The sequence below is a fragment of the Hemiscyllium ocellatum genome, chromosome 39, assembly GCF_020745735.1.
Source record: "Hemiscyllium ocellatum isolate sHemOce1 chromosome 39, sHemOce1.pat.X.cur, whole genome shotgun sequence".
Classification (NCBI taxonomy): domain Eukaryota; kingdom Metazoa; phylum Chordata; class Chondrichthyes; order Orectolobiformes; family Hemiscylliidae; genus Hemiscyllium; species Hemiscyllium ocellatum.
This window is the reverse complement of record NC_083439.1, coordinates 19,175,438-19,202,218: the sequence shown is the minus strand read 5'-3', so window position 1 is coordinate 19,202,218 and position 26,781 is coordinate 19,175,438. Positions and strand designations below refer to the sequence as shown.

Here is a 26,781-nt window from a genome sequence, read left to right as displayed (position 1 = left end):
GCCTGGAATATCTGTCAGAAAAATAATTGGTATGGCCTGTTCTGCCATGAAAATGGTCTAGCTGTTGATTCATAACTGCAGCACTTCTGCACATGTCATTTGGTCTCTGGGGTGCAAGTTTCTCCTTTCCCAGGAACCATGCTTTCACTGCAGGATTGCAGTGTCTTGTGTCTAATATAATCGTGACTTTAATTATATTGTCTTTAAATGGCACTATTTCACAGTTTTTTTTTCAAGCTGCATTAATGAGGTCATATGTTGACCAACTGACTCTTTTTCACTTTGGCCCCTAACAGTGAAGATCTTCCATTTTTCCATTATGTTCAGTTGGGGTTCAGTATGTGCCTTCCAGGCCTATGAGATATCTGTTGTGTATTCTTTCTGCTCTTCCAAGAGAGTTTGGGTGGGAAACATTTGGAAGCAATCTCTTCCCAATGGTGATTAGAATGGGGGTTGAGAGTGTGATGCTGGAAAAGCACAGCTGGCCAGGCAGTATCCGAGGGGCAGGAAAATCGATGTTTCGGGCATAAGCCCTTCATCAGGAAACTTTCCTGATGCAGGGCTAATGCCCAGAACATCGATTCTCCTGCTCTTGGATGCTGTCTGACCTGCTGTGCTTTTCCAGCATCACACTCTCGATTCTGATCTCCAGCATCTGCAGTCCTCACTTTCTCCTAGTGATAAGAATGGAGCAACCTGATACTGCTCCGACTTGCTCAACAGATCTGTCGCTATTTTGTTTCCTGCCATTGTGCAAGGAAAATGCTTCATGTCATGCAAGTTATAAATTGGAGTTACCATGTACGTGTGAATGCACACAGTATAGTAAAGTAATATTGGACAATTATACACAGGTTGCTAAGTGTGATGTTGTGATGATCACAGAGACCTGACTCAATGAAGGTGTTAAATGTTCCGATTATGGGGTATTCACGAAAGATTAAAAAAAAGGAGGGATTGGTAAGGATGCCATTGCAGTGCTGGAGAAAATGGATGCCCCAGAGGGTTCAAGGGGCAAAATCATTTTTAAAAATTCCCCACAGTGTGGAAACAGGCCCTTCAGCCCAACAAGTCCACACCGACCATCTGAAGAGCAACCCACCCAGACCCATTCCCCTACACCTAACACTATGGGCAATTTAGCATGGCCAGTTCACCTGAACTGCACATCTTTGGACTGTGGGAGGAAACCAGAGCAACCAGAGGAAACCCACACAGACACAGGGAGAATGTGCAAACTCCACACAGACAGTTGCCCGAGATAGGAATGGAACCTTGGTCCCTGGTGCTGTGAGGCAGTAGTGCTAACCACTGAGCCACCATGCCACTTGTGTCTAGAGCAAAGTAACGTAGAGGTGAGGTGTAGGCTTTAGACTGCCAACTGTTAGAAAAAATATAAGGGGATAAATCTACAAGGAAATAACAGAGAGATGCTAACATTGTAGAGTAGCTTTGATGGGGAACTTTAATTGCCTAAATATAGGTGGTGTAAGGGACAGTAGGAGCAAGTGTTCCTGGATTGTGTTCAAGATTATTTCCTGCAGCAGGATGTGTCCGGTCCATGAAGAAAGGGAGCGCTGTTGGACCTGCTTCTGGAAATGAGGCGGGCTGGGTGTGTCAGGTGTCAGTGGAGGAACACTTAGGAGGCAATGATGATTACATCATAAAGTTTAGGGTCTAGGACTAATTACTGACCAAGAACGGGTTTTAGACATGGAAGTAGGGGTGTGACTGAGTTATTAAATGAATAATTTGCATCCAACTTTGACTAAAGAATTAGATACTGCCCACGCCATGGTAGCAGAGGAGGAAACTCTGGATTGGATAAGCTGCTGGTACTTAAAGTTGACAAGGTACAGAAACTGAATGAAATGTATCTGAGAATAGTGAAGGAATTGAAAATGGAAAGTGTTGGGTTTTGGCCATAATCTTTCAGCCTTCCCTAGATTTAGGGGAAGTGCTAGAAGATCAGAGAATTGTAATCATCATTCCACTGTTTCTAAAGGTTGTAAGGATAAGTCCAGTAAATACAGTCCTGTCAGTTTAACTTCAGTGGTGGAGAAGCTTCTAGAAACAATCATTCAGGATAGAATTGATAATCATATCGAAAAAGGTGGATAAATTATTGAAATCTAGCCTGGATTTCTAAAGAGGTATTGAGTTTAAGTAACTTGCTGGAGGTATTTTGAAGAGGATATCAGTGTTGAGATGGTGGGCATAGACATCCAAACAAATTTGTAAGAACAGTTATAGCTCATGGAATAAAGGGGACAATTGCAATGCGGATCCAAAATTGCCCAAGTCAGAGGAAGTAGTAGATTTCAAATGATTGGGAATGATACAAATCTCAGAGGCATTGCAAAACATGAGAAGCACAGTGTAAAACCTCAGAGATAACTGACAAGGGGTGGAGTGGGCAGATAGGGACAGATCATTTTCAATGGAGAGAAGATGGATTGGCCATGGAAATGCAGGATTAGGGTAGGGGGATGGATCTGGATGAGATGCCTTTCCGAGGGGTCATATGGACTCGATGGGCTGAATGGTCTGCCTCCACACTGTAGGGGATTCAATGATTCTGTGATTCTATTCTAAGTGTAAGGTGATGAGCTTTGGTAGAAACAACCTTGAAAGACAGTACAAAATAGAGAGTACAATTCCAAAGCAGGTACAGGAGCAGGGGGACTGGGTGTATATAGCATTGAAGATGGTCGGACAGGTGGAGAAAGCAGTAAATACAGTACACAGTATCCCATATCTGGTCACCATAAATTGGGCATAGAGTACAAGAGCAAGGAAGGTGATGTAGAACTTGTATGAGACATTAGTTAGACCTCAGCTGGAGTATTTTGTATAGTTCTGGGCAACACACTGTTGAAAGGATGTGAACATGTTTGAGAGAGGGCAAGAGAACTTAACAAGAATGATTCCAGAGATGAGAAACTTTGGCCTTGAAGGTAGATAGGAGAGAAGAGGACAGAGGAGAACATACAGAAGTTTTCAGAATTGCGTAAAAGCCAGATAGAGTTGGTCGGAAGAAATTACAACGTTTAAAGGACACTTGGACAGATAAATGAACGAGTTGGGCCGAAGGACCTGTTTCAATGCTGAATGTCTCTGTGACTCTAATTTGTTCCTGCTCATAAAAGAATCAAGAACAATACAGCAGATTTAGTGTGATTTGCCAAAGAAGCAAATGTGATGAGAACATGCTTTTTCACACAATCAGTGGTTTGAGTCAGGCACTAGTGGGAATGGATAATTATTTGAATGGAAACTATATGCACTTGAATAGGAAAACAGTAGGAGATTAGCACTAAGTCACCATATATTTGGAGAGTTGGTGCAGAGAGAATTGACTGAATTGGCACCTTTGATGCCTTGACATCTTGTGATTTAGTGATATGCCCCAATAGTGATATCGATAGAGGAAAAGCTGCAGCTATTTTATCTTGGAGAAAGTGAGGACTGCAGATGCTGGAGATCAGGAACTTCCACCTAGGAACCCTCCAACCACAAGGGATGAATGCAGATTTCTCCAGCTTCCTCATTTCCCCTCCCCCCACCGTATCTCAGTCCCAACCCTCAGACCCAGCACCGCCTTCTTGACCTGCCATCTTCTTCCCAACCTCTCCGTGCCCACCCCCTCTCTGGCCTATCACCCTCACCTTAACCTCCTTCCACCTATTGCATACCCAATGCCCTCCCCCAAGTCCCTCCTCCCTACTTTTTATCTTAGCCTGCTTGGCACACCCTCCTCATTCCTGAAGAAGGGCTTATGCCCGAAACGTCGATTCTCCTGCGCCTTGGATGCTGCCTGACCTGCTGCGCTTTTCCAGCAACACATTTTTCAGCTATTTTATCTTAACCAGGTTTTAAACTGTGGCTTGCAGCTTTGTTGCCAGTTGGTTAGCTCAGTTGGTTGGACGGCAAGTTTGCAACGCAGATTAATGCCAACATCCTGTGTTTAATTTCCACACCAGCTTGAACGCACCATGAAGGTCCCACCTTCTCAACTTCTCTCCTCATCTGAGACACACTGAACCTCTGGTTAAACCACCACCAGTCTTTTCCCTCTAATGATAGAGCAGCCCTATGGTCTGGGAGGACTATGGTGATGGATGTGGGTGTTTCTCTCTGTAGTTCTGCTTTCTTACACTCTGCAACACTCACTTCAGATTCACTTCTGGACCCATTTTCAAACGCTTAATAAAGGGTCAAAAAATAAGCTAATGGTCAAAATGTTTTCAGGTATACAAAACTGGACTTAATCCAAATTGCATTCAATCCAAACCATTTCCAAGGACAGTGAAGAGTCAGCAGTTTAGGCGGAGAGTCACACTTGATTTGAAACGTTAACTCTTTTTCTGTCTCCATGAAAGCATTGAGACCTGCTGAGTATTTTCAATGATTTCTGTTTTCAAAGGTCAGAGATATTACTCCGCGTCTACATTCTCCTATACATCAGAATGGATAATGTAGGTGGATTTCCACATTTGAAGGTCATTGATTAGATTTTGTTTTAAAATAATTTGGAAGGGCTCTGGCAGTGCAATGGTAGTGTCTGAATCCAGAGGCCTATGTTCAAGTCTCAAACTGCTCGAGAGGCGTGTAATAACATTTCTGCAGAGATCAATTAGAAAATATATTTCACAATAATTAGTAGAATCACACAACACAGAAACAGACCCTTCAGTCCCACTAGTCCACACTGACTGTGTTCCCAAACTAAACTAGTCCCATCTGCCTGTGTTTGGCACATATCCCTCCAAACCTTTCCTATTCATATACTTATCGAATTGTCTTTTAAATGTTGTAACTCTAACTGCATCACCCATTTCCTCTGGCTGTTCACGAACCACTCTGAGTAAAAAAAAAATTGCCTCTCACGTCCTTTTTAAATCTTTCTCCTCTCACCTCAGAAATATGCCCTTTGTCTTGAAATCACCCACCACAGGGAAAGGACACCTGCCATTCACTTTGCCTATGCCCCTCATGATTTTAAAATCCTCTATAAGGTCACCCCTCAACCTCCTATGCCCCAATGAAAAAAGTCTCAGCCTATCCAGCCTCTCCCTATAACTCAAACCCTCCATTTCTGGCGACATTCTGGTAAATCTTTTCTGAATCCTCTCCAGCTTGCTAATATCCTTCCTACAACAGGACAACCAGAACTGGACACTGTACTCTGTCACCATTATTAAGACTAGTTTTTATTTTTTAAACTTATTTTTCTAATCCACCTGCTCAGGGATGTTGTTACGCACCTGTGGAACACGTGGGACTTGACCCAGGCCTCCTAGTCTGAGAGTAACACTACCACTGCACCACAAGAGCACCCCAAGAACATTATTTATTTATTTACAAGTTAATTAATCAATTTCATTTAAATTTAACCATTGTGTGGTGGGATCCAAACTCCAGATCATTAGCCAGTACCTCTGGATTATTATATCAGTAACATTACCACTCCCACTATTTTTCTTAAATTCAGGTACAGGTTACTGTACATTCTAGATATTTACACTAATAATGTTTGTTCACTGTCTTGCTTATTTGGCACATAGTAATTTCACTTCCTGCTGTAAAGGTAAACCTGATTCATTAATGATAAACATTAAATTAATTAAATATTGTGACCATCATAGATTAGATTACATTAGTTACAGTGTGGAAACAGGCCCTTCAGCCCAACAACTCCACACCGACCCTCTGAAGAGCAACCCACTCAGACCTACTCCCCTACATTTACCCCTTCACCTAACACTATGGGCAATTTAACATGGCCAATCCTGACCTGCACATCTTTGGACCGTGGGATGAAACCAGAGCACCTGCAGGAAACCCACGCAGACACAGGGAGAACGTGCAAACTCCACACAGACAGTCACCCGAGGTGGGAATTGAACCCGGGTCTCTGGCGCTGTGAAGCAGCAATGCTAACCACTGTGCCGTCCCTTTATTTTTGCCCCTTTATTTAGCATTTGAAAATGGGTTCAAAAATATGCAAATGCACAGATTAAATGGGTTTTTTTAAGCTTCACAGTATTACATCTGAATTTGTTAAATGTTTGAACCTAATTAGTGTTAATATTAGATACAGTGTTATGATTGTAAGATTCGGATTATATGATCTAGGAAAGAATAAAGATGGGCCTATATTTAAGAAGCTGATATAGGTATCGATGTTGGTTCAACTCAGCACAGTTGATGTGAAACAGTCTGTCCACTATAAAGATTTGGATTAAGAGGTTTCACAGCCTGCAATTAAACAGTTTTTTCCCATTAAGGATAACTTAATGAGGATCAACATGGCTATTGGCAGCATTTTGCATGTTTAATTGGTTTTGGAACTGTCTGAGCATCTTTTGGTTCGAGCTCATAAGCAGATAATTCTCTGCTGTAGCAACACTTAAAATGACAGAGAGACAAAATGATCATGTTGAGTAATCCCACTTTTCAGCAAAACAGGAACAGGTTTCACAGATTGCACGCTGTTATGTCGATCCGAAAAGATGACATTTGTTTCCTTAATTAAATTTAATTCCCAATATACTTGTGCATGTTTTTAAAGAAAAAATATCTTTACTTTAATAATAGTGACAATATTCTGAGAGATTTTACTTGGATGCAGGGTTAGGCATGGAAATAATGAATTATTGACAATGGTTATATTATAATGCATCAATTAGAGTTGCATACATTTATATTTACTAAAAGAACCATGATTAATAATGTAATGTATACAACAGCAATTTAAAATATCATACTCAGTGATGGTTACTAAAAATGCTGATATAAAGCAAGATATTCTACATGCACAATCTTTAAGGTAACCTTTGGATAAAGCCAGTTAATAAAGTCATCACATTATTGAGATAATCACAAAATGTTAACTTTGTTGTGGGTTACTTCAATACACTTTTGTGGGTTACTTTTGTTTGTATAGCCATTTATGGTACAAAGTTAGTTAATTGCTGACGTCCTGTACCGTAACAGAATTGTCTGTGAGCAAATCAATATGGAGAACCAATGGAAGTCTTTCTTCCAGTATAATATTTAATCTAACACCTTGTAATAAGAATGGTATTTTGATAGTGTGTAAATTGTTTACATTATAACTTTGGTGGAGTGGATCATGCCTTGAAATGGTTTATTGTCCCTTCTATTAATAGCTTCATTGTAGTTCTGACTCAAGGTTCAATGTAAATTCTGCAGGTTTGGGTGTTTTTAGTCTTTGTGTGCAGCGGCCTGTGTTTATCCTGGTGATGTGGAGCTGCCAGCAGGGTAGCCAGTGTAGTTAATGTTCAGCTGGTTCAGCTAGTCAAGCAAGACCCAGCTGTGCTGCCTGATGTTTTCTGATTGCACCAGGGTTCAATCTGCAAACTGTTTTCTGGACTGGATTCATCAAGTTCTGCAGCTTTAAAAAAAAACCTGGGAGACACCATTATAAGCTACTGCCAGGGGACCTTCCAGGAGATAAATGGAATCTGTGTGAAGTAAATTAGTGTGAGCCAGTCAATCTGTATGTCAGGCTTGAGCCGTATCTTTACGTAACTAGCTCCTTTCCTGATAACACCACTGACTTCTGACAATTGACCACCTGGAAACAGATCTTGCCTGCGATAGCTTCTTGGAACAGTGTAGCATTAACCAACATCCATGACTTTGTGCTGACCAGTTACCAAACTGTTACTTTCGTCTTGGTAGATTTTGGTACATTAACACTGTCGCAGCCGCAGTTCAGGTACAGCAGGCAGAAAGAACCTTTGTGAATGTTTGTAGCTTCCTACGTGACTCAAATGTCAACTGAGATCAGCAGGTAATCTTTTCATTTTGGAGTCTGAAAGTAGGGAGTTTCAAAATTGCGGCCTACTAAAGGGGAGAAAATCCACTGGATTGTCAGGAAAGGTAAGTGTTGGTTAAGGGCATTTTTTCTGGGGTTGGAGGTCACAAGGCGGTCAGAAGCAAGGGCAAAGGGTGACTGTGCTCCCAGCCCTAGGTCCAGTTGCATGGTTTTTGGACAAATTAGTGCTGATCAAGGGACCACCATCCCTAAACAGGTCAGCCCAGTTGAGCAATAAATCATTCTTGTCCCACTTGAAACTGAAGTCCTTGCAGTTCAGATGGACTGAGACCTTTAGTTGGTCATTAATTAACAACAGGACAGCCAGTTGGTGGCAAGGCAGGAATGGCAAGCTTGTTCCTTCCGATTCAGAGATTAGTTAGTGCTAAGGTGTGGAGGTTAGCAAAGTTCTGGTCTTCTGCTATCCCATCTCATTAGGTTTACTTCTACCTCTGAGCCCTGCACATTCCCAATCCTCAATACCCCAAAGCTTCGAAAATTAGTTTGATCTGTGGGGCAGAGAGTCTTACATTTCAAGAAGGACCAGGAGGCCAAACTGTCTTTATTGCCTAAACATTTGAATAAGCTGAGGTAGGTTTATGACATGTTCACGTTTGCAAACCAGATTTGACACTGCTGCATGCCATAGCCAATGCGTTCAGTCCCCTATCTTCGGGGGTTAGGTCTGTTTTTGTAACCAGAACTTGAACACAAAGCTCAAGAATGTCACTTCAATCAAGGCCTGGCCTATACTCTCGAAAAAGATCCCTTGGCAACATCTGAAAAGCAGATTGACTGGTCGTCACTAGATTACCAGTTGTGGAAGCTTGCTGTGTACAAATTGGCAAACATGTTTCCTACAGTAAGACAGTGACTGTACTTCAAAAGGATCTAATTGGTTGTAAAGCGCTTTGGGAATCCTGTGATTGTTGAAGGTGCTGTATAAATATAAGTATTTTTAAAATACACTCTAACCAGAATAATTTCTATGTGAACCAGAAATCAGCCCATATGAATACCAACCAACTGTTTTGAATGCATCTACAGAATACCAACCCACAAATTAACTGAAAAGAAATATCTGGGAGCTGAGGAGCTATGTTTACCTGTGGCTGGTGGAGTTGTAATCTAACAACTTGAATCAGTTTTACTTCTAAATATTTCACATTTTTGCAGCTCGTATTCTCCTCATTTAACTTTTGCAACTAATATTATGATGCTTTCAAAATACTATTCTCCATTTGATAAGTCTTTTTGGTTTTGGCATCACATTATTTACAATGCAAATGTTGTTGGGCAAAACAAAACGGTGCTACAAAGCACATCAACAGCATCATTCTGTTTTCAGTGATGAAACTAAACTAGAGTGAAACATGGTTTGTGCAGGACAGGTTTAATCCATGTGCTCTGTTCAAAATTCATTTGCAGTCAATTAAATGATTAAATCTGGTCAGCAGGTGTCCTCAGTTTCTTTGTTCATTATGTTTCGTGCTACATTAGGGCAAGAATTTAGAAAACTCAGGAAGCTTTCCTGGCCAGACTGATTGATTGTTTTATTTTGGTTTAAAAGAAATTGCTGTAATCTGATTGTCTCTGTCTTTTCCGTATGAGTTGCCTTGGATAGGGCACAAAAATACTCTTGATTATGAATGCTGTATTGCCATTCCATCAGTGACATTTTTGGAAGCTATTCTTTTGAATCACTGTGTAATGGAAAAAGTTACAAATATTCATGCCATAATATTTCTCTGCTACTTATATGCTTCTTGTGAAATGATTGAATGGTGTGGTGTTCTGTCGTTGTGGTTACAAAAGGTAAAGAAGCAAGCGAATGAGTTTAAACATTTGTCTGTTATTGGGAATGAAATTCATTCTCCAGTACATAAGGCATCATGTCCCTTCAGCCAATTATCAGGACGCCACCATAGAGTCATAATCATAGAGATGTATAGCACAGAATCAGACCCTTTGGCTCAACCCGTCCATGCCGACCAGATTCCCCAATCTAATCTAGTCCGACTTGTCAGCACCCGGCCCAAAACCCTCTAAATGTTTTCTATTCTTTTCCCCTCCAGATGCCTTTTAAATGTTGCAATTGTACTGCCCTCCACCACTTCCTCTGGCAGTTCATTCCATACATACACCACTCTCTGTGTGAAAAGGTTGCCCCTTAGGTCTCTTTTATATCTTTCCCCTCTCACCTGAAACCTATGCCTTCCAGTTCTGGACACCCCCACCCCAGGGAAAAGACCTTGTCTATTTACCCTATCTATGCCCATCATGATTTTATAAACCTCTGTAAGGTCACCCCTCAGCCTCCAGGAAAAACAGCTCCAGCCTATTCAACTTCTCCCTATAGCTCAGATCCTCCAACCCTGGCAACATCCTTGTAAATCTTTTCTGAACCCTTTCAAATTTCACAACATCCTTCCAATTGGAAGCAGATCAGCATTTCATGCAATATTCCAAAAGTGGCCTAAGCAATGTCCTATACATTCATGATATGACCTCCCAACTCCTGCACTCAATACATTGACTAATAAAGGAAAGCAAGCTAAATGCCTTCTTCACTATCCTATCTATCTGAGACTCTACTTTCAAGGAGTATGAACCTGCACTCCAAGGTCTCTTTGTTCAGCAACACTCCCCAGGACCTTACCATTAAGTGGATATGTCCTGCTAATATTTGCTTTCCCAAAAGGCAGCACCTCACATTTATCTAAATTAAACTCCATCTGCCACTTCTCAGCCCATTGGCCCATCTAATCAAGATCCTGTTGTAATTTGGAATAAGCTTCTTCACTGTCCACTATACCTCCAATTTTGGTGTCATCTGCAAACTTATTAACTATACCTCCTATGTTCACATCCAAATGATGAAAAGTAATGGACCCAGCACCAATCGTTGTGACACTCCTCTGGTCACAGGCCTCCAGACTGAAAAAAAACTCTGTCTTTTACCTTCGAGCCAGTTCTTTTTCCAAATGGCTAGTTCCCCCTGTATTCCATGAGATCTAACCTTGCTAACCAGTCTCCCATGGGGAACCTTGTCAAATGACTTACTGAAGTCCATACAGATCACGTCCACTGCTCAGCACTCATCAATCCTCTTTGTTATTTCTTCAAAAAACTCAATCAAATTTGTGAGACATGATTTCCCACACACACAGCCATGTGAACTATCCCTAATCAGTCCTTGCCTTTCCTAATACATGTAAATCCTGTGCCTCAGGATTCACTCCAACAACTTGCCCACCACTAACATCAAGCTCACTGGTTTATAGTTCCCTGTCTTTTCCTTACCACCTTTCTTAAACAGTGGTACCACGTTAGCCAACCTCCAGTCTTCTGGCACCTCACCTATAACTATCAATGATACAAATATCTCAGCAAGGGGCCCAGCATTCACTTCCCTAGCTTCCCACAGTGTTCTAGAGTACACCTGATCAGGTCCTGGGGATTTATCCACCTTTATGCATTTCAAGACAACCAGCACTTCCTCCTCTGTAAAAAGGACATTTTTCAAGATGTCATCATATATTTACCTACATTCTATATCCTCCATGTCCTTTTCCACAGTAAACACTGATGCAAAATACTCATTTAGTATCTCCCCCATCACCTGCAGTTCCACACAAAGGCCGTCTTACTGGTCTTTGAGGGGCCCTATTCTCTCCCTAGTTACCCTTTTGTCCTTAATGTATTTGTAAGAACAGGATTTTCCTTAACCCTATTTGCCAAAACTATCTCGTGACCCTGTTTACTCTCCTGAATTCTCTCTTAAGTATACTCCTCCTGCCTTTATGCTCTTCTAAGGATTCACTCAATCTATCCTGTCTATACCTGACACATGCTTCCTTCTTTTTCTTAACCAAACCCTCCATTTCTCTAGTCATCCAGCATTCCTTATACCTACCTGCCTTTCCTTTCACCCTGACAGGAATATACTTTCTCTGGACTTTCCATTTTTCAGCTGTCCCTTTACCTACGAACATCTGCCCTAATTGGCTTTTGAATGTTCTTCCCTCATACCATCAAAATTAGCCTTTCTCCAATTTAGAACTTCAACTTTTAGATCTGATCTGTCCTTTTTCATCACTATTTTAAAACTAATACAATTATGGTCACTGGTCCCAAAGTGCTGTCTCACTGACACCTCAGTCAACTGGCCTGCCTTATTTCCCAAGAGTAGGTCAAGTTTTGCACCTTCTCTAGTCGGTACATCCACATACTGAATCAGAACATTTTCTTGTACACAGTTTATAATTTCCTCTCCATCTAAACCTTTAACACTATGGCAGTCCCAGTCTATGTTTAGAAAGTTAAAATCCCCTACCATAACCACCCTATTATTCTTATAGACAGCTGAGATTGCCTTACTAATTTGTTTCTCAATTTCCTGCTGACTATTAAGAGGTCTAAAATACAATCCTAATAAGGTGATTATTCCTTCCTTATTTTGCAGTTCTACCCAAAATAACTTCCCTGGATATATTTCAGGGAATATCCTCCCTGAGCACTGCTGTAACACTACCCTTTATCAAAAACGTCATTCCCCCTCCTTTCTTGCCTCCCTTTCTATCCTTCCTGTAGCATTTGTATCCTGGAATGTTAAGCTGCCAGTCCTGCCCATCCCTGAGCCATGTTTCTGTAATTGCTATCATATCCCAGTCTCATGTTCCTAACCATACCCTGAGTTCATCTGCCTTTCCAGTTAGCCTCTTGTATTGAAATAAATGCAGTATAGTTTATCAGTCCTATCATGTTCTCTGCGTAGTGCCTGCCTGCCCTGACTGTTTGACTCGCTTCTTTTCTCAACTGTACCAGTCTCAGATTGACCTCTTTCCTCAATATCTTCCTGGGTTCCACCCACCCCTCACCCCCACCTATCCCTCACCCCCACCTTCCTAGTTTAAATCCTCCTGAGCAGCTCTAGCAAATCTCCCTGCCAATATATTAGCTCCCTTCCCATTTAAGTCCAATCTGTTCCTTCTTGTACAGGTCACTTCTACCCTAGAAGAGATTCCAATGATCCAAAAATGTGAATACTTCTCCCCTACACCAGCTCCTCAGTCATATATTCATCTACTCTATCCTCCTATTCCTGCCCTCACTAGCTCATAGCACCAGGAGTAATCCAGATATTACTACTCTCGAGGACCTCCTTTTTAAATTCCTGCCTAACTTTCTATATTCTCCCTTCAGAATACCATCATTTTCCCTTCCTGTGTCTTTGGTTCTGATGTGTACAATGACCTCCTGCTGGTCCCTCTCCCTCTTGAGAACATTCTGAGATACCCTTGATCCTGGCACCAGGGAGGCAACACACCATTCAGATTTTTTGCTGCTGGCCACAGAACCATCTGTCTGTGCCTCAGTGTAGAGAGTCCCCTAACACAATCGATCACCTGGAATGTGACATACCCCTCATTACGTTAAAGCTAGTCTCAATACCAGAAATTTGGCTGTTTGTGCTACATTCCCCTGAGAATCTGTCACCCCCTACGTTTTCCAAAACAGAACGCTTGTTTGAAATGGGGATAGCCACAGAAGATTCCTGCACTATCTGCCTAGCTCACTTATCTTTCCTGGAGGTAACCCATCTATGTGGCTATATCTGCAGCTTTTCTCCCTTCCTATAACTGCCATCGATCACATCCCCTTGCTCTTGTAAATTCCTCATTGCCTCTAACTGTCACTCTAACCGATCCATTCGATCTGATAGGATTTGCAACCAACAACATTTGTTGCAGGTATAATCCTCAGTGACAAGAAAACTCTCCCTAAATTCCCATATCACACAAGTAGAGCATATCACTCTCCTGAAGGGCATTTTTGCTTCTTCAAATCTACAAACCCAGAAAATAGCATTGTCTTATTCCTCTATAAAACCCTGCTCCAGGCTAACTTAATAAAAATGGCTTCAGAGACATATCTCAATAAAACACATCATCAAGAACCCACTCTACTCACTATGTAGGTTTACATAGATTTATGTGTTTCTGTGCTGTGACCTCTCCCAAACAGCTTCCTCCAAGGTTAGTTGTGAATTTCACTGTTTGTTAATTTTCCTCAACACACTCCGATGTCCAGAGATACATGAATTCAAATAGTTAAGGCTGTAACTGCACAGGTTCACCACTCTGTCAGTTAGCAGTGTGGTTTCTCTCTCTCTTTCTCTCTCTCTCTCTCTCCTGCACTGACCGGACCATCTGCTTCCTTTGTCTGTCCTTCTCCCTTTTAAAAGTGCCCTTGTTTAGACCTTTTTTTCACCAAAGTTGCAAAGCAGTGCAACAGCATATAAAACGGTAATTGCTGCTCCAGGAATTCGAGGAAATCACCAACACCTAAAATAACTCAAAAAGGAGCAGCCTATTACAGCCAGCACTGATCATTAAAACAAGTTAGTCATTAATGAATTCAATGGGGAATCTGTAAGAAACTTCTTTATTTGGAGAGTAATTAGATTGTGAAATTTCTAAGCAAATGATGTAGTTGTAGTCAACAGCATAGGTGTGTTTAAAAGTAACTAGGTAAAAGCATTATGAAGAAATACATGGTTATGCTGATAGTTTAAGCGGAGGTATATGTGAAATATGAAATAATTGGCCAATGGCCTATTTAGAGCTGTGCATTTTATGTTACAATGTGATGTTTTACTTCTTTATGAACTGTTTGAATCTTGAGATGTAGGAAGTTAGTGCAGTAGAAATGGGGCAATCTCTATTTCAGACACTCATTCAAAAGGTTAAATGGCCTGAATTGTTTGAAGCAAGTAGCACTGTCCTTGATATATTCTGCATTCTTTCATCAGTTACTGTTTGTGCTCAACTTCTGAAACCAAGTATGCAACTTTGCAGGTTTCTGAACCATTTGAATCCCAGAATAGGTGTGAGGGGCTGAACTGCCTTGCTTGCTCCATATTCTCAGCCTTGATTCTCAAACAGACAAATTCTTTTTTAGTCACTTCCCTCTTCTAAATGACAATTTACTAAAAGTGTACGGGAGTATAACAGATTTAGAATTTGGTGGTTTTGCTCACTTTTAGGTTCAACAATCAGTGTTCATCACCAAGTCATTCCTGAACTCAGCTGCCACAGACTGATTCTTTTTGGAATTCTTGATGGTTTTGTAGCATAGTTGGAAAACTATTTGATTAGAGTGGTGCTGGAAAAGCACAGCAGGTCAGGCAGCATCCGAGCTTGAAGGGCTTTTGCCCGAAACGTCGAGTTTCCTGCTCCTCAGATGCTGCCTGACCTGCTGTCCTTTTCCAGCACCACTCTAATCTTGTCTCTGATCTCCATCTGCAGTCCTCACTTTCACCTGGAAAACTATTTGGTTTACTTAGAGGCAAAGAGTTGGGTTAGAAGCAATTTTGTAGGATAGATGTGGAATGTCATGTCTACTGCCTTAAGAAGGATACATGGGAATAAAAAGGCAGCCAAAGGAATTGCCTTTGTGTTAAAGAGATTCAATTCTACTGATGGACTGGGTAAGTTTGGTTTCTAACCCCTGTAGGTGAGGAGCTTAAGAGGTTTTCTCATCACAAGTGCTTAAAATAATGAAAGGCATTGTGAACATGAAGAGAAATTACTTTGTTCGTGGACGAATTCCAATCAGGAAACTAGCTCAATTTTATCTGATTAATTGAATGGGTTCAGAATGAGTTAAAACCTTGCCCTTTATTTCAAAATTCATGCCACACTGATTATAAGGGAATCAAAGTTCTTCCGAGAAAGGGTTGTGGTCATATCCAAAGCACTGTTCCAAAGGACGTTAAATATAACATTGATGGAGATACTTCAAGTTGAAATAGAGACTTAGTTAGAAGCTATGAGCATCACAGATTTGGAGAAAAGGCAAAAATGAAGATTTTGAAACTCAAGTCATCATGGCAAACAAATCTAGAACAGCAGGTTCAATGGGCTTCCTGAGTATATTTGCTCAGATATTTCATTTTCCAGTTAGTTAATAACAGATTATGGAAAATACTTGTCAAATACTGTGATTATAATATTTTGATGTTCTTCACAGAAATTTTAAAATTAATGTAACATTGTTCGCATGATTATTGTTTATGACTATTATTTAATATATGAGTAGTAAGCAGCTTAACATCTGTGAAAGGCAAATTACGAGAATACATTACTCAGGAGGTGCAGGAAACATAGAAAATCATATCAGGATTAGGCAAAGTCAACAAAGTTTTGTGGAAAGTAGATTGCATTGAATTTATTAAATCTATTTGAGTAAGTAACGGGCAGGGAACCTGTATATGCGATGTGCTTGGATTTCCAAAACTAATTTGATAAGTTTACACATCAAAGATTACAATATAAAGTAAGAGCTCATGTATAGGGTTGTAACATATTTGCATGGATAAATGGTTGGTTAACCAACTGGAAACAGAGATAAAAATCACACAACACAGCACTCCAAAAGCTAGTGCTTCCAAATAAACCTGGTGTTGTGTGATTTTTAAGTTTGTACACCCCAGTCCAACATCGGCATCTCCAAATCATGGAAACAGAAAGGAGGGACGAATGCGTCATCTTCAGGTTGGCAAGATGTTCAGGCCTCAACTGTTTACAACCTATATTAGTGATTTGGATGAAGGAACTGAATGTATGGTCATTAAATTCGCCTATGACACCAAGACAGATAGGTCAGTAAATTGTCAAGAGAAAGGAGTATACAAAGGGAAATTGAAAAACTAAGTAAGTACACAAAAATTGACAGATGATGTATAAAATTGGGAAAATTTGAACTTGTCCTCTTGGGCAAGAAGAATAAAAAAAAGTATACTGTTTAAATAGAGAGATGCTTCTGAACTCAAATGACAGGGGGGACCAGGATGTCCTACTACCAGAATCACAAAATGTGGGTGCAGTGATTAGATGGTAAATGAAATGTTGGGGTATGTTGCACAGGGAATGGAATATAAAAGTAAGGAAGCTTTATTGCAACAGCAAAAGACCTTTACATGAAAGGGAATAAACACATTACAAACAAATCAAAGAAGGTTCTCTAGCCAAATTCCTGGGATAAAAGGCTTGAACGAGGTTGGCGCTATACCAATTGCAGTTTAGCAGAATGAGAGGTGATCTTGTTGAAACACATAACACACTGAAGCAGCTTGATAAGGTGAACACCAGGAGAATGTTTCTTCCTGTGGGAGAGAAAAGAACTAGGAAACACACTTTAAAAATAACAAGAATTCTTTTCTAAACACAGATTTTTAGAGGTTTGTTTGAATTCTCTTCCATTGCAAGCGTGGAGACTGGGTCATTGAATTCATTTAAAGCTGAGCTTGTTGAATTTTTAATAGACCAGACAGTCAAGGAGCTATGGAGGTACAAACAGGAAGGTGAAGATGAAGCCACAATCAGATCAGCCCTGATCTTATGGAATGGCAGAGCAGGCTTGAGGGGCCGAATGGTCTCTTCCCAGTCCTAAGTCTTATGTTTCTGTGTTCCTAAACAAATTTATGTTTTCAAAGTATATCCTATTAAACACATTTAAATGATAAGACTTTATCCCATTCTGTTGTAAGAGAAACGGATTATTGCAAAATTATTCCCTTGGATAAAATAACTGAAGATGTCGTGGGTATAATATGACAATTGAAGTATCTGTATGAAAATTTCCGCTAAAATGTTGTTCTTCACATTGCTTGTGGTGCATGCCTTCATTCAGAAGACAACAAACTGATTAATCAAATTGTTTCCACTCTCTATATCTTATATTCTTAGCACCACCGTGGTGGCACAGTGGTTCAGTGGTTAGCACTGCTGCCTCACAGCACCAGAGATCCGGGTTTGATTCCACCATGTGTGGAGTTTGCACATTCTCCCTGTGTCTGCCTGGGTTTCCTCCAGGTGCTCTGGTTTCCTCCCACAATCCAAAGATGTGCAGGTAGGTGAATTGCCCATGTTAAATTGCCCATAATGTCTAGGATGTGTCAGCTAGCTAGATTAGCCATAAGAAATGTGAGGTTATAGGGACAAAATAGGAAGGTGCATTTGGGTGGGATGCTCTTCAGAGGGTTGGTGTGGACTTGATGGGCCAAAAGGCCTGTTTCCACACTGTAGGGATTCTATGATCGCCATTAAGATATCCAATCTCCCGTTGTCCTTAAAAGGGAAGATAAGGAAAGTTATCATAGTCTTACTCTATCATTAGAGAGATGACCACTGATAGTTTAGCCTGAGGGTCACCACACCGCAAGTGAGGGAAGAAATTGAGAAGGAGAGTCGTTCATGGTAACTGGTGCAAGAATTGAACCAACATTGCTGGTGTTACTCTGCATTGTAAACTTACTAGCCAGCCAACTGAGCTAAGCAACCCCTCAAGCTGTGTGTAGCTTCACCATGATGATATTATGAGGTTGTTATGCCTTGCACCATATCTTTCAGCTACTTGTCGTAGTACTAGAAGCGTAGCACAGAATGTAGTATCCTTTCCCAAGATACACCCTAATTGGTAGGTTATAATGAATATAGCAGCCATTACCAGTGTGAGAATCCTACAGGGATGAGCATATCCTACTCTGCATTTCTCACCAATGGCAGGTGATAAGAGTGGGAGAGATTTCTGATCAGCCAAATGATGAAAAGGATGTTGAAACATTCATCACCACAATCCATAAGTCCAGACCACAACATACATGGGAAAGTGCATGCTGCCTTGTGCCATGGCAACTTGGACTCCCTGAGTGAATTGTAATACATACACACCCTGCAGTTTATCAATACTCTTGTACTCGTCTGTTCTCAATGAAAGAATTTCGGCTAAAGTTTGAATGATTATGTGAAAAAATTTTTAGAAAGTCAACAACTAGCTGAAGTGAGAGCAATGATTAGGGTAGCATGGTGGCTCAGTGATTAGCACTGCTACTTTATAGCACCAGGGACCCAGATTCAATTCCTCCCCCAGGTGACTGTGTTGAGTTTGCACATTCTCCCTGCGTCCATGAAGATTTCCTCCCACAGTCCAAACGTTAGGTGGATTAGCCATAGGGAAATGTCGGGTTACAGGGCTGGAGTTGGGTCTAAGATGGACTCGATGGGCTGAACAGCCTGCTTCCGCACTAAAGGGATTCTATTCTATGATCATATTAATATGTCTATGTCAAGATTATTTCTCTACTGTCATAACAAAGGTAGTGACAAATTTTAAAGTGTTAGGGTTTAGTGTATTTGTTAAAATAGTGGAGAAGAATTTGTTACGAATAGGTTAAAAGACCTGTACCAGCATCACTGATAATTTCTATCCCGGAGACTTGTTTGTAGCAATAGAGTTTGATGATCTTTGACTGGTGATTTCTTTGACATTAGCTAATCTATGAAGTGCAGGTTTTATAATTAAATTATTGATGTCCCAGGGAAGTGAGCTGATTGCTGGATTACTCTTCCAGAAAATGTAGATCAGTAGCATCCCAACTTATATTTTATTGCTGCCTCCATAAATGCTGCAAATTGTAAGCTAAAAACAAGAGCTATAAATCCACAAAATATTAAAGAGAATCTGGAAGTGATTTTTAAAATTCAGTTGCAACATCTTTTTCAGAACTTGAGACTTGGAGCTGGATTTTGGAATGTTAAGAACTGAGAATGGGGCCTGAATATGGAACTTCTGCCCCTATATCCTAGTGATCCAATTCTTGCTGCTGGGGGAAGGAGGCAGGGTATGAAAATCTGAACTCAGTGTTGAATTCTACCTGACACCACTTTCACCATTACGAGGCCATTAACCCACTAAATGGAATTGACAAAGTGATGGGGTTAACATAACTACTCTTCAAGGACTAGTAATGTTTCAGTGTCATGATCTAAAGCTTTTAAAAGACCCTGTTTTTTTAAACCTTAACAAAAGCAGGCTATCACTGAGAATTTTTTTTTAAAACCTGCTGGACAGCTTTGATTGACAGGCCATCTGGTGTATGTTGGGAAAACAAAATAGCATCTGATTGATCAGTTTTAACAGAGTTATTTGTTGACATCTTCCTCAAGGATCATACTTTTGTCAATATGACAGCTAGAATTATCTCAGAAGGGGTTCAGAGGTCACAACTTGATCAATAGTTTAAAGGGGCTAATGAAGCATTATCTGTCATTGTTGTGGCGTCTGTCCGGTGGGTGGCTTTGCAGGTTACATGGAATCTATGTGGAGTCATTGGGGTGGGTGAATAGAATGACGTGGTATTAAGTTGACATGGGCATCGTAACAGAGTGTGGGGGGCATTAGTGAATGAGCTTTGAGGGCTAGAAAATCTTCCAAAGCAATTGGGTTAAAGCCCCAAAAGCAGAGTAAGGCGAGCCTTCTACCCAAACCATGCCACTAATTCTCCACCCCTATGGTCACCTACACTGTTTCCAAGATTGTGTGCAGGGCTGTAGCCTTTCCCCTTGCCCCCAGATTGCAATTTGTGTGTGTTGGTCTACATATTAAGCAGGGTAGTCTAGCAAGCTGAGAAATAGAACAGCAGGTCAGGCAGCATCCGAGGAGCAGGAAAATCGACGTTTCGAGCAAAAGCCCTTCATCAGCAATGACCTGCTGTGCTTTTCCAGCACCACTCTAATCTAGACTCTAATTTCCAGCATTTGCAGTCCTCACTTTTGCCAAGTTGAGAAATAACCCAGTTTGAGCGATCTGTCTTGGTAGCCAAATTCAGCCCTTCCAGTTGATTTCTGGCACATGCCAGGATGAAAGTGATGACATATATATCCTTTCCAACATTAAATGGCTGCAATAGAAAAAGTCAATTCCTGAGCAAGTTGTTAGTGTGGTGTGACATTTGTCACCAAGGCATTGATATTTTCGGCAGGATACCATCATGACTCATGTATCTTGGCATTGTTCCCAGCGAGATTTGAGACCAGCCCAAATTATGTTAGGAATTTATGATGTTAAGGTTAGAGGGGTTGGGTCTGTGTTCTCCGAAGATAAAGAGATTTTGAAATGGCGTAAATCATATTTTCAAGTCTATTAAGATAAGTGACAAAGTTGATCCAAGCAAATTTGTGCTTGTGACAAGGTCAAGTATCAAGGAATATGAATTTTAATAAAAAGATACATGGAAATCAGAAGCTAAGTCAGGCATAATCTTTTTCAACCTTTTGGCAATTAACTTTGTGAAATAAATTGACAGGAAACAATTGGTGTCAGTAAGGCAGGCTTCCCAAATTTGTGCACAGGTCAAAGTAACCTCTCTCCCCTCCCTTTCCCTTTTTGCCTGTCCCCATCTTGTCTGCTGCTAGTTTTCATCAAAAAGTTACGGAGAGTCTGCCTTCTGTATTCCATATATGGATGGTGACTGAGGCAGCAAAAGGGAACACTGTGAAAATCTATTACCATATGTGACGTCAAATGACGATTAGATAAGTTGTTTTGAGCTTGATATCATTTAAAAAATGGTCATTTGGGATTAACTGATCAAAAAGGGCTGGTCTGTAGTATTCAGTGGCGTCTTCTAGTTCCAGATATGGTTTCTGCCAGCCTTAAGAGATAAATAAATAACACAGATACTGCCTTTGCTGTTGGATTTCAAGTATATCTAGACATTGGAGTTTGCCAAAGAAAAATAAACAAGCAGCGAAATTCACAGCTGACCTTGTGTGGGAAGATCACAGCAGGAGAGCAACTAAGTGGCTGGTTTGTTTTTGTAAATCTATAATAGTGAGTAGAGTGGGTTCTTTTAATTATATGTTTTTAATGAGATCTTTCTCTTGATAAAACTTTAAAAATAATAAAACATAGGTACTAAATTAGCCTGGAGCAGTGTTTTAGAGCAATAAGATTGTGCTGTTTTCTGGATCTGTAGATTGTGAAGGAATAAAGATGGCCTGTAGTAGAGTGATATCCTCTTCCTGTCAGATATGGGAGATTAGGGAGAGTTTCCATGTTATTGATGATTATGCAGCAAGTATGCTTGGTTGCGAATCCTATCGGATTGCATGGATTGGTTGTAGTGGCAGTTAGAGGCAATTCGGAATTTACAGTAGCTGGGGGTGTGATGGATGGCAGTTGTAAGGAGAGAGATAAACCAAACATTTAGTTGGGTAGATGGGTTACCTCCAGGAAAGGTAGGAGAGGGAGGCAGGTAGTGCAGGAGTCTCCTGTGGCTATCCCCATCTCAAACAAGTATGCTGTTCTGGAAAATGTAGGGGTGATGAACTCTCAGGGGAATATAGCACTGACAGCCAAGTTTCTGCACTAAGAATAGCTCTGATGTAATGAAGGGTATACTAAGTCCCAAATGATTAACTGTGATAGAGAACTGTCTAGTCAGAGGCACAGTCAGACGTTTCTGCGGCCGGCAGTGAAAAATCAGAATGGTGTGTGGCCTCCCTGGTTACCTCAGAGAGGGTACAGAATGTTTCCAAAGGGGAGAGGGATCAGCAGGATGTCATTGTACACATTGGAACTAACAACATTGGAAGGGAAAAGGACAAGGTTCTGAGGAGTGAGTGTAGGAAATTAGGCAGGAATTTAAAAAGGAGGTCTTTGAAGGTAGTAATATCTGAATTACTCCAAGTGTTATGAGCTAGTGAGGGTAGGAATAGGAGGATAGAGCAGATGAAAACATGGCTGAGGAGCTGGTATAGGGGAGAAGGGTTTTTGGATAGATTATGCCTGATTTAGCTTCTGATTTCCATATATCTTTTTATTAAAATTCATATTCCTTGATACTTGACCTTCTTGTCACAAGCTACAATTAGGTATAGTCATTTTTGAATCATTGGAATCTCTTCTGGGTAGAAGTGGTCTACATAAGAAGTTCAGATTGCACCTAACTTGGAAGGGCACTAATATACTGGCGGGGAGATTTGCTAGAGCTGATTGATAGGATTTAAGCTAATTAGTAAGGGGCAGGGAGATGGGACCCAGGGAGATAGTGAAGAAAGAGATCAGTTTGAGACTGATGCAGTAGGGAAAAGTTGAAGTCAAACAATCAGGGCAGGCTGGAACAAAGCAGAGAACACAGTAAGACTGATAAATTAGACTGCGTCTATTTCGGGGCAAGAAGCCTAACAGGGTAGCAGATGAACTCAGGGCATGATTAGGAACATGGCACAGGGATATCATTAGCAATTACAGAGACGTGGTTCTTCATGTTCCAGGATATAAGTGCTACAGGAAGGATAGAAAGGAGGACAAGAGTGGAGAGGAACTGGTGTTTCTGATAAAGGATAGCATTACAGCTGTACTGAGGGAAGATACACCTGGGAATATGTCCAGGAAAGTTATTTGGATGGAACTGAGAAATAAGAAATGGATGATTATCTTATTAGGATTGTACTATAGACCCCCACCCCTCCCTACCCCATTAGTCAGTGGGAAATAGAGAAACAAATTTGTAAGGAGATCTCAGTTATATGTAAGAATAATAGGATGGTTATGGTAGGGGATTTTAACTTTCCAAACATCGACTGGGACTGCCATAGTGTTAAGGGTTTAAATAGAGAGGAATTTGTTAAGTGTTTACAAAGAAATTTTCAGATTCAGTATGTGGATGTTTCTACTAGAGAAGGTGCAAAACTTGACCTACTCTTGGGAAATAAGGCAGAGAGGTGACTGAGTTGTCAGTGGGGGAACATTTTGGGGCCAGTGACCAGAATTTTATTACTGTTAAAATAGCGATGGAAAAGAATGGATCTAAAATCTGAAGTTCTAAATTGGAGGATGGCCAGTTTGGACAATACGAAGCAAGAATTTTCGAAAGCTGATCGGGGCAGATGTTCGCAGGTAAAGGGATGGGTAGAAAATGGGAAGCCTTCAAAAATGATATAACGAGTGTCCAGAGCCAGTATATACCTGTTAGGATGAAAGGAAAGGCTGGTAGGTATAGGGAATGCTGGATGACTAGAAAAATGGAGGTTTTTTCGTTAAGAAAAAGAAGGAAGCATATGTCAGGTGTAGACAGCAGAGATCTAGTGAATCCTTAGAAGATATAAAGGCAGTAGGAGTATACTTAAGAGGGAAATCAGGAGGGAAAAAAGGGGACAAGAGATAGCTTTGGTAAATAGGGTTAAGGAGAATACAAAGGGATTTTATAAATACATTAAGGACAAAAGGGTAACTAGGGAGAGAATAGAACCCCTCAAAAATCAGCAAGGCACCTACATGTGGAACCACAGGAGATGGGGAGATACTAAACGAGCATTTTGCATCAATGTTTTCTGAGGAGACGGATATGGAAAATATAGAGCATGGTGAAATAGTAAATAGTGACATCTTGAAAAATATCCATCTTTCAGAGGAGGAAGTGCTAGATGTCTTAAAATGCATAAAGGTGGATAAATCCCCAGGACCTACTCAGGTGTACCTCTGAACTCTGTGGGAAGCTAGGGAAGTGATTGTTAGGCCCCTTGCTGAAATATTTGTATCATCAATAGTCATAGGTGAGGTGCAGGAAGACTGGAGGTTGGCTAATGTGGTGCCAATATTTAAGAAAGATGATAAGGAAAAGCCAGAGACACCAAGGAGCCTGACGTCAGCATTGGGCAAATTGTTGGAGGGAGTTCTGAGGGACAGGATTTACACATATTTGGAAAGGCAAGGATTAGGGATTGTCAACATGGCTTTGTGAATGGGAAATCATGTCTCACCAGCTTGATTGAGTTTTTTGAAGGAGTAACAAAGAGGATTGATGAGGATAAATTGGTGGGTGTGATCTATATAGACTTCAGTATGGTGTTGAATTAATTTCCTCATGGTAGATGGGTTAGCAAGGTTAGATCACACGTAATACAAGCTATTGGGAACTAGCTATTTGGATACAGAACTGGCTCGAAGTTTGAAGACAGAGGGTGGAGGTGGAGGGTTGTTTTTCAGACCGGAGGCCTGTGGTCAATGGAGTGTCACAAGGATCGGTGCTGAGTCCACTACTTTTTGTCATTTATATAAATGATTTGGATGTGAGCATAAGAGGTATAGTTAGGAAGTTTGCAGATGGCACCAAAATTGGAGGCATATTGGACAGTAAACAAAGTTACCTCAGATTACAATGGGATCTTGATCAGATGGGCCAACGGATTGAGGAGTGGCAGATGGAGTTTTAATTTAGATAAAAGGGAGGTGCTGCATTTTTGAAAGGCGAATCAGGGCAAGACTTATACACTTAATGGTAAGGTCCTAGGGAGTGTTGCTAAACAATGAGACCTTGGAGGGCAGGTTCATCATTCCTTGAAAGTGGAGTCACAGGTCGATAGGATAGTGAAGAAGCATTTGGCATGTTTGCCCTTATTGGTCAGTGCATTGAATATAGAAGTTGGGAGGTCATGTTGTGGCTGTGCAGGATATTGCTTAGGCCACCTCTGAAGTATTGTGCGCAATTCTGGTCTCCCTCCTTTCGGAGCGATGTTGTGAAACTTGAAAGGGTTCAGAAAAGATCTGCAACAATGTTGCTGGAGTTGGAGGGGTTGAACAATAGGCAGAGGCTGATTAGACTGAGGCTGTTTTCTCTGGGGCATGAGAGGCTTGAGGTGACCTTATAGAGGTTTATAAAATCAAGAGGGGCATGGAGAGGGTAAAAAAAAAGTCCAGAACTAGAGATGAAAAAGATATGAAAGGGACCTAAGGAGCAACATTTCCACACGGCGGGGTGCACGTATGGAGTAAGCTGCCAAAGAAAGTGGGGGAGGCTGGTAGAATTACAACATTTAAAAGGTATCTGAATGGGTATATGAATAGGAAAGGTTTAGAAGGATATGGGCCAAATGCTGGCAAATGGGACTAGATTAGGTTAGAATATCTAGTCGGCAGGGACAAGTTGGACAGAAGGGTCTGTTTCCATGCTATACATCTCTATAATTCTATGACTGTTGAACTATAACCTGGTGTTGTGTGACTTCCACCCAATCCAACACCAGCACCTCCACATCATGCACTTGATTGTACTGTGGGAAGAAACCGATGCAGGCACGGGGGGAAAATGTGCAAACTCCACACAGACAGTCGCTTGAGGCTGGAATCAAACCTGATTTAGTAGTGTGAGGCAGCAGTGCTAACCACTTATCACCAGCCGTTGAACTGTTTTGGATTTAAATCAAGGATACTGCAGAAGAATGTGCTATACTTTCATAGGATGCATTTTTTAAAGCGAAAACATTAGTTTGAATTGAAGTTGTAGTCTTTTGGGGAATCTTCCAATCAGCATTATCTATGTAAGGTCCTGGGCATTAGTTGGAGAGAAATCATCACCGAGTGTTATACATGATTGACCAGAGGCAAAGACAGGACAGAGAGATCACTGAGGCTGAAAGGATACATATTTAATGTCATAGAGATGTACAGCCTGGAAACAGGCCTCTCAGTCCAACTCATCCTTGCCAACCAGATACTTTGAATTAATTCAGTCCCATTTGCCAGCATTTGGCCCATGTCCCTCTAAACCCTTCCTATTCATAAACTCAACTAGATGTCTTGTAAATGTTGTAAATGTACCAGCCTCCGCCACTTCCTCTGGCAGCTCATTCCATACATGCACCACCCTCTGTGTGAAAAAGTTGCCATTTAGGTCCCTTTTCTATCTTGTCCCTCTCACCTTAAAGCTATGCCCTCCAGCTTTGGACACGCCCACCCTGGGAAATGTCCTTGTCTGCTTACCCTGTCCGACATGATTTTATAAACCCCTGTAAGGTCACTCTTGAGCCTCTGACACTCCCGGGAAAATAGCCTCAGTCTATTCAGCTTTCCCTCCAATCCTGACAACACACTTGTACATCTTTTCTGAACGCCTTCAAGTTTCATGACATCCTTCCTATAGCAGAGAGACCAGAATTGCACATAGAATTCCAATAGTGGCTTAATAAGTGTGTAAGTCCCGTCCTAATTTGCCTTTCCAAAATGCAGCATGTCACATTTATCTAAATTAAACTTCATCTGCCACTGCTCAGGCAATTGGCGCATCTGATCAAGATCCCGTTGTACTT

General features: G+C 41.0%; 1 protein-coding gene across 4 annotated transcripts in view; it reads left to right on the top strand.

The window, feature by feature from the left end:
* LOC132834289 (WD repeat-containing protein 72-like) overlaps positions 1-26,781 on the top strand; it is a 314,345-nt gene that overhangs the window by 257,777 nt on the left and 29,787 nt on the right. The window lies entirely within an intron of this gene.